General features: G+C 42.8%; 1 long non-coding RNA gene across 1 annotated transcript; it reads left to right on the top strand.

Moving 5' to 3' along the window:
* The first annotated feature begins 1,324 nt into the window (after positions 1 to 1,324).
* LOC103354002 (uncharacterized) lies at positions 1,325 to 2,407 on the top strand. The gene is made up of 3 exons (XR_520026.1): positions 1,325 to 1,372; positions 1,942 to 2,076; positions 2,368 to 2,407. It is a non-coding gene; the product is annotated as an uncharacterized LOC103354002 (long non-coding RNA).
* Positions 2,408 to 9,573: the final 7,166 nt, after the last annotated feature.

Genomic DNA, 9,573 nt, shown 5'->3' on the forward strand with positions numbered 1-9,573 from the left:
GTTTTAAGTTTAAGGTGCTTTAGTGACTCAATTATTTTATCTACAATATCACACCTATATACGAGAGTATACCTGAACGAAACGAACCTAGGGCCCATCCTCTTAAACGCAGGATAGGAAGGGCTACATATGTATCGAAAGCAGCTGATAGAGAAGAGGAGTTCTGCTGTCTCCCAGTATGTGAACCAGTTCTCACCGCCCATCTTCGAGGACGTGCATTGTTCTCAGTAGAAAAAAGCAAAACAGGATCATAGGTTCAGTGGAAAAATTCAGATTCAGAATACATAATAGCTTGGAACATACTTAAATATAACAAGCAGCAGGAATTTGGATTGTACGTAGCCCAAGACATGACATGGTCAAAATAATATTAAATCATGGCCACAATATAACCATGACGTGCGCACGAAATATTAATTGGTTCCCACGAAATACTACTTTGTTCCCACGAAACACTAATTCATTTGCACATTATAGCTATATTGTGGCCACGAAATAAGTATAACGTGTGCACGAAATATTAATTTGCGGCCACGATGTAGCTATAATGTGTGCACAAAATATCAATATCGCTCCTGGACAACTAGGTAAGCAAATCGAGCGCACCTTTCTCTGCAATGCCGTACTACGGAACCCAGTGCCTACGTGATGTCCTTAAGGTGAGTGTCTTTTGTACAGAGCCCCAGGTACTTTTCTAATTATGTTTTTAGTCGATATGTTGTTATCCCGCATTTAGGCCGTTATTTAATTAGACCTATGGTTGACACTTTGTTACAACAGGTAGCGTATCACTGACGTCTCATGACTTACAAACTTTTTATCCTCATCTTGTTACTACACAATGTTTTGTTGTGATAATATGCCATAAACGCATTTGTGTGTGAGCTGCCGCCCTGCATACACATCAGGACATTTTTATAGGAAAGGTTATGCTGTGTTCACACCAGACGCGAGTAAAATCATTCGCGTGAATGATTTACATGTAAAGTCAATGTGTAGACGCGATTAGACGCGAGTAAACGTCCCACATTAGCGCGCCGCGATTGACGTGAATTGCGCGAATTTGACGTGCGTTTGACGCGATTTTAGTTGCACGATACGCGTGTTAGGTGCTTCAAAGAGCAAGTTGAAAAGTGTGAACTTCTGCGATCTGACGCACCACGATGGCCAATCAGCGTTGAGATTCTCTGGTGACGTCAAGAACCGGCCGGCACCGGCTCCTCATTCATTCTTTGAAAAATGGAGGAAAAGCTCATTGTCGCCGTGTGCGTCCACCCGGAACTGTATGACACAGCCTCCTTTTTTTAAAATCGAAACAGGAATAAAAAGGAGCTTGCTTGGAAGAAAGTGAGTGAGGAGGACGGAGAACCTGGTAAGTTGTGAAAACATTACTCGCAAGCACTGCCCCGATTAGCACAACCGCCGTCGTGGCAAAGACGCTAATTTTGCCTTCACTAGTTCATATTTACATGTTTTTCTTCAGTGGAGTCATGCAGGAAGAAATGGAAGAGCCTGAGGGACACTTATTTGAAGGAGAGGAGAAAGGAGACAGAGAGGAGTAGTGGCTCAGCGGCAGTGACAGGAAAAAGGTGGAAGTACTCTGCAGTCCTGTCTTTCCTCGACCCCTTCGTTACCCCAAGAGAAACATTGGGTAACATGGAGGAGGTGGTCGAGGAACATAGGGCTGCAGAGTACGACCTAATTGATAACCAGGCGCCAGATAGAGAAGCAGCAGCAGGGCAGTCAGAGCTTGAGGACCAAGGTTTGTTGACAGCTAAAGACACACATGCACACAGCATGGGAAATACATAAGGGGCTATAGATGGTAGGTTATGATTATTTTTATGTCACTATTTGGTGGGGAAATCAAAAGCTAAATATTATCACAGATGAACCTATAGAGTGTATTGAAATGGGTGCATTTATATATTGTCACTACAGAACATCCAGGTCCCATCCCTGATGATGGTGAAGGCAGTGATGCGGGCCACCTGTCGCTGCCAGAACCTGCTGCTGCTTCTGCCCCTCCTGAACCTGCCGTTGAAGCCCCTTCCACATCGGCTGCTTTGCCCAGAGGTATGTACATGACTAGAGCTACAAGGTTATTTATCAGTTATGACACTGATCACTAAATGTTTTTGAAATGAATTACTTTGAGCAATTTCTAAAAGGAAAAAGGAAATTTAAATGAAATTATGTGATTCCAGCTATTTGAATGTGAATATTTTATTATTCTGCACATTTGCTTTTCCATTGTACTGTGTTCATTGCATTTCATTTTATACTGTTCCTTGATTACTTTGAAAAAGTATTGGATTGAGTAAAATGCTCTAGCATCTCAAAATATCTTGTTTATATTATATACAGTGACCTCAAGGAGGAGGCCACCAAAAAGGTCGAGGGAGCAGCTGACGGAGGTGGAGAAGCTGCTGCTAGAAGCGCTCCAAAACCGGCCTGCAGTACCAGCTCCACCTCCCCCCTCAGAGCACGAACTGTTCCTCAAAAGCCTGCTTCCTTCCCTGGAGAGATTGCCACCTCAAAAAAAGCAATTTGTCAAATTTCAAATTCACAAATTAATTTGCGAAGCTAGCACTGTTACGCTAAATTTGGAACCATTGGAACCTCCTTCTTGTCCCTCACTCCTCCCTTCACTCCTCTCATTCCTCCAAGCAAGCTCATTTTTATTCCTGTCTGTAAATAGTTTATATTTGTGTATATAGTTTTAAAAAAAATATTTTTGTTATTCGTATGTACAGTATCTTTTTTTTGTAAATAAATATGATTATTTTTCAAAAGGGACCAAAGTTTGACTTATTTAAACTAAAGGTAACACTTTCATGTGCTTTCTTTTCTCTGTCATGAGGTAGAAATTTGGTTTACATTAAAGTTCAGGTAAGATGATATCCTTAAGATTCAGCATTCTGAACAAAAATATATTAGACAAAAGTAAAAGCACTGCACACATCTATGTATTTATTATGATACTGATATAAAATATAATATTGCAGGACCCTTGCTCAAAAGTAACGTGGGTGGCTCTTAAAAGAGCCGTTGTGGTGTGCTGTTTTGTGCACTACATGGTGGGTTGCCACTGGACCACTCCCTCCACAGAGAAGTATGCCATGAAGGCTTCCCTCACCCGGATGGCTTCTCTGGCAGAGTTGTTGGCTGCAACCTGACCCAGACCTGGCAGTGGCTCCACCTCACCAGCCGACATGCTTCCCCTCACTGCAGGTACTTCTGCTGACCTCCGCATGAAGTTGTGGAGAACACAGGTTGCCTTCACGCACTTCTGCGCAACATCAGGATGTACCTCGATGGCACGCCTGTACATCCGCCACTGGGAAGAGAGGATCCCGAAGGCATTCTCCACCACCATGAGCTCGGGACAGGCGGTAGTTGAAGACCCATCTCTCCTCTGGTAAAACACGCCCAGGGAATGGCCTCATGAGGTTTCTTCGGAGGGGAAAGGCCTCATCAGCAACAAAGACGTGTGGCTGGGGTCCTCGGGCGTCAGCTTCTGGTAGTGGCCGGTCAGCAGGCAGTTGGAGGGTGCCAGCTCGGAGTGACTGGCCAAAAACTGAATTGGCCAGAATCCCACCATCACTCGTTCTTCCGTACCCCCCCTACATCAATCACCTGGAAACAATATTTTGCATCTACAACTGCAAGGACAACTAAAGAAAAAGTTCCCTTGTAGTTGTAGAACTGGGATCCTGAGTTAGGGGGGGCCTTCAGAATGACGTGCTTGCCATCCAGTGCTCCACAGCAGAGAGGGAAATTCCACCGCTCCTCAAACCCTCTGCAATGGACCTCCAGTCCTCTGTGGAAGGCACAGCCATGAATTCCTCCACCAGGCAGTCCCAGATTGCAGTGGCCACATCTGGGATGATCTTGCTGACAGAGGAGACACTAACCCGGAAGCTGCCAGCAATGGTCCTGAAGGAGTCACCAGTGGCAAGATGTCTACAACAACAACAAAGAAAACATTTAATATAGCTGAGTTGTAATGTCAATACTGTAGATCGTAGTCAACCTGAAACATAACAAAATAATGTATTATATATACTTTATATATAAATATTAATTATATAAATTATCATTTATGATATTAAATGTGTTAATGAATGCACCTTCATGTCTTTTGTAATTTAATAACATCTGCCAGCCGCTTTTAAATTTGACTGAATGTGGGTGGTGCTGATTTCCCATCATTTTAGTTTACTGTTGAGGGTAAAACAATACTTAATTTCCTCTTTGAAAGGCAGAACAAGACAAGTTGATATATACATTTTTTTAAATCAGTTTTATTGTGAAAAAAAAAGAAAGAAAAAGAAAAGAAAAACATTTAAAAAGTCTATTAAAACAGCTTGCTGCTGAAAAGTTGGTTCGTGATTTTGCTAATTAAATCACTGCATTGAGGCCCGAGCGTGGGTTCATGCAAATGCAGTATATGAGATTCATTGATTTTTATTTTTTATTTTGTATTTTTTGCAACTACACCATGAATAGTGATTGATTTATTCACCGGAGACAGATGGACAGGCGCTCAGCAGCTGGGATAGAGCGCCTGTAGTTGGTATCCTGGAGGGATATCCCGGTTCCGATCCTCTCCAACAGGTTGTCAGACTAGGTCCGGGTCAGCCGAAAATAGCGCTGGAAACAGCTGTCATCCAGGCGCAGCTCCTGGAGAAGGTGATGGAATTCCCCGAGCTGTGTGCATCTCTGGAGGATCTGATGGACCCAGACACAGCGGTGTCTGGATCGCCGTCGGTTTTGGGCCTTCCACAGCAGATACAAAGCAGCAATCCCCTCAATGTTGTCGAGCACAGCCATGTTTGATGATACCTCACTGGAAAATGGCAGGAAACAGGCAGAAATTCCTGGCGGACGCGCAAATGACGCAAATCGCGTCTTCACATTGACTTTACATGTAAATCATTAGCGCGTATGATTTTACTCGCGTCTTGTGTGAACACAAATCTTGACGCGTGATTGACATGATTTATATGCGCGAATGAAGCGAGTAAACTCAGTGCACACATGCGTCCAAATACGCGTGTAACACGCGCATAGCGCGATAAATTCGCATCTGGTGTGAACACAGCATTAGGGTGCAGGCCTGCTGCTAAGTGAGGTATGATGAGCAAGTTTTCTGTGTAACGATAATGAAGGTGTCTCTCTTTTAACCTGGCTAGCTAACTTATGCTGCAGACCTAACTAACCTGGTCCGGTGGTGTCCTAGAATACAGCCCTGCCGTGAAATAACTGGGGGTGCATTCTACAGCACCACATCACTGTGTGTATCATGTTGCCAGGGGAACCTATAGCCTATCAGTGATCAGAATCTAGTTTGTATTAATTTGCAGGTTGTTGGTGTTCAGACTGAACTACTGAATGTGTCTGTAGTGTTCTCTTTGTCCTTCAATAAAATCACAGACCTCCGCCAAGCAGTTCATTTCCACCATATTGTGATTTCCAGCCAATGTTAAAGTCCGGTAGTCATTTTATCTACACTATTAGATTCATGGATAATCAAAACATACCTTTAGCATTTGAATTAACATTGATATCATTAACAACAAGCTGACGGAGTGATGAATGCTCATTCTGTACTCTCAAATATTTGACGTCAGTTGTCATGACACATGGCAGAGTTAAAGAGAAACAGGAGACATGTTGAGTCATTGTTAATGTCACAACGTGGTTATGAACTTATGTCAGCAAATGACAGCAGCCCAGTCAACAGTTTCTCATTACCTGAAAAGGTACATTGGTGAAACTGATTACAACAATCTTCAGCTTTTCCTGCAGTTCTGTACAGGATCTGATCTCTTGGATAAGGCCATATTCATTGAGTCCATAGAAATGACAGATTTCCTCCGCAGACCACAATCCCACACATGTGGATGTGTACTGAAGCTGCGCATTGGTTACCACAGCTATCCAGATTTTCACAGCGAATTTAACACTATTCTCACAAGCTCAATGTGGGTAGTGGATTTGGTATAGGTAATAACACAATTGATACAATGAAGGATGTGACAGCTCCTTGCTAGACTGGATGGTTTTGTTATCTCAAATATGTAGCCCAGTGTGCCTTCTTTATGGGCGGCATTTTATTTCACATGCTTTTAAAGTGATTACTATGTTCTTTTACAATCCAATGGTAAACTTAAAGGGATAGTTCGGGTTTTCAAATATTCCAAATACACATACAGTTACAGTTCTACAAACTGGGAGAGTGCCGAATGCTGTCTATTGCAGGTACACTGACTAGGCATAAGTACAACTCCACTTAAGATACCAAAATCCAATCCATTAAGCATGTTTTATATTATTATTACAGTTGTTTGTAGCAACCCCATTAGAAACAAGAATGTGACCCTTGGCTAATTTTTCAGTGGTTATTATTTTATAACAGTTTGCTGTTGCTGTGCAATAGTAGGTTTGAAAAATGTTCTTACCTGTTGTGTTGAAAATGAAACCTGTTTTGTTTTGACTATGGTGTATTTTTTTTAAAGACCAGTGAACCATTCAAGTTTGTACAAAATGATGATGTCCTCTCTGTTACATTCTGGACATCTTTACACTTACATTTCAAATGACACCTCTATTGTTATTCTACACCTCACTGTCTGGTGTTATAAATATGCTGTGATTTGTTATGAAAGACACAATTCTTAATCAAACACTGGATTGTTTTAATCTCTTCCACAAAAACAAAAACAGAGGCTCAGGAAACATACAGAGCATTGATGATACAACCATTATAATGAGACACTATAAAGTAGCCTACTTGGTCTTCTTGATCAGAACATTAGATTTATGATGCCATTGCCAGTCTGAGTGGTTGTTGTCCATGGTGCTGATGTCCTTGTTAGAGATGTAAATAACTTTTAAAGCCTTTACAGTTTGACAAGTTTAACTCTAGCCCCAAAAGATTCATTTTGTCTAACTTCAACAACTATTTGCCAAACATTTCTTGTTTTCTAGCTAACAATATTTAATGATGAGTTTATTTACTGACAGATTGCTAAAACTAAAAACAGAAAAGTTAAACAGTCTTCTGATTATTTTGGTTTAAGCAAAGACATAAGATAGCCACACAAATATGAAAAGTAATATGTACATTATGCTGTAAAAACATGTACTAAAGTACCAAATGCACTACACAATTTGTATGCTTTGTGTCCATTTAAATTGCCTCAAATAACTGAACGAACAGTGTCCCTCAGATGAAAATTCAAATCAAGTGCATGGGACATGGTAGATGTGAACTCCAAGCTTGATTCTTTCATTATTATCATGCACAAATCAACCACGTCCACATCACATGGAACTGAACTGACAAATGTGCAGCTGCCTTTACATGTGGTCAAATCTTCAGTCAGTGGAACAAGACAGTCTTCTGCACCCCAAAGGTGAGGAGCCATGTACATGACATCAGGTATTCCACTGGGCACGCCGGTGTTCTTGGAGGGCCTTATACGGTGAACACCCTGCATGCCATACAATACCTCCTGTTGAAGAGACAAGAACAGTTAAGTCACAGCTGGCACATAGTGCATTTTTAAACAGTGATTAGGGCCTACAATAAATGAAATACAGTCCTCTTTCATCTCTGCCTTTGGGTAAGAAAAACAAAAGTGTGTTAAGCAAATAAAAGTAACTTAAATTGCATTGGTCTTATTTCTACAACAGTCTAAAGAATAAATACATCACACACATTAAATAAACAAACTCACAGTGGCTTAACTCTTTAAGATTATATTAAAGTAATGTAGAGTTAATAGTGCAGTTTCTGGATTTCTTGCTGTGATCATAACATAAGCTATTGTATCTGAATGATTGGCATGAAACAGAATTGTGACAGAGCTTTGTCAATGAAGTCTCCTACGAAGAATCCCTCATCGTTCAGTTCTACCTTCTTTTCAGTTCAGTCCTTCTTTTCTCATCACCCCCCACCAGCTCTAGATTCTCTGGTTCGCAGCTCTTGACCCTGTGATGTAACTCCTCCGCGCTGCTCTGTCATCCACATCATTTCTCCGCAAATACTGCTGAATGTCTCTAACTGCCACTTTCTCAGTACCCAGGTCAGTTCGGACGAGCATGGGGCAACCCCCACAGCGCTCCACTGCCTCCACAATGTACCCACCGATGATTTTGGGGTTGCTGTTAATATGGGTGGGCCGCAGCCAAATAATGTTGCGAGAATCCGTCGATGCAGCCATTAATGCATATCACATATGGTTTCAGTTTGTCATATGAGTCTATGTGTCATACAAAGTTTGGTCCCTGAGCAAAATACTGCCTCCTTCTGAGACATCTGGCCTAGTAAACTTGAGAACCGATGGGGTCCAGTGGAGACAGGAGGATACTGACATCTTTTCTGATAGAAATACTGTGTTTTTTACACTTTGCACACATCCACCGGTAACCATGATCTTTTCCAGGGCCTTGCAGTTGGTCAACAATGAAATCTATCCCGGCGTGCAAGTCGTACCTTTGCCGGTAAAGCAACCTGCCTCTCAATAGCCTGTTTAAATGTCTCTTCGTGTGAGGGTCATAGACTGGGTTCACTGTGTTTTGGGGATTTTGTCTGTCTTTGTGTTTTGGTGGGTGTGCCTCTGTTCACTGCAGACTGGGCGATCAGGAGAGACGCGCACGCTGGCAGCTGTGGCTCATCGACTCATCAGCCGTGCCCTGCTTAAATACTGGCGTCTCACAGAAGATCAACGCCAGAGGATTCTGATACCTACCTCGTGGTATAGTCAGGCCGCTAGCCGCTACCACTCGCTGAGCTTTTCTAGCACTTTTGTTGTTCTCTAGTCTCGAGTTTATTGTATGTGTTTTCTCTGCCTGCTTCCAGTGTTCCTCCTCAGCTCCTGCACTCAGCACTCCTCCAGGCACTCCAGCATTTTGCACTCACGGGAATTCACAACCACGGGCACCATCACCGGGAAAACCCTCACGAGAGCACCACCCACGAGCACCTACTCCTGAGCACCAGACCCCTGCGCACCACCCTGGTTTCCCTCTTCACGGCTCCCTCTCTACACCAGGAAAACCTCCACAGACAAAGGCATGCACAAGCACCGGACCTCCTCGCACCACGCTCGGCACCCCCCACGACCGGCTCCCCTTCACCGGACTATGTTTCTTCCCTAAATAAATCCTGTTTCCTTTAACCCTTCTCCCCGTCTCCCTTTTCGTTTGGGTCCACCCGCACTATCACTGAGCACGAACCGCCACACTTCGTAATGAAATGAAAAATAGTTCAAGCCTCCCACTGAACACACTCTGTTGATTCTTCACTGTGTTGTGGAGAGGGTGGGAAGAATCCTCCATCATCTTCGTCATCTTGTGCAGCATTCTTTTTTGAACAATCAGCTCCAGTGGTTCCAGAGTTATCCCCAGCACAAACCCAGCTTTCTTGATCAGCTTGTTTAGTTTCTTTAAGTCTCTGGTTCTGATGCTACTGCCCCAGCAGATGGCTGCAAAGCTGATTGCACTTTCCACAACAGACTTATAGAAGATCTGCAACATCTTGGTGCAGACACTGAAGGATCT

This window comes from Stegastes partitus, unplaced genomic scaffold, assembly GCF_000690725.1.
Source record: "Stegastes partitus isolate 25-593 unplaced genomic scaffold, Stegastes_partitus-1.0.2 Scaffold92, whole genome shotgun sequence".
NCBI lineage: Eukaryota > Metazoa > Chordata > Actinopteri > Pomacentridae > Stegastes > Stegastes partitus.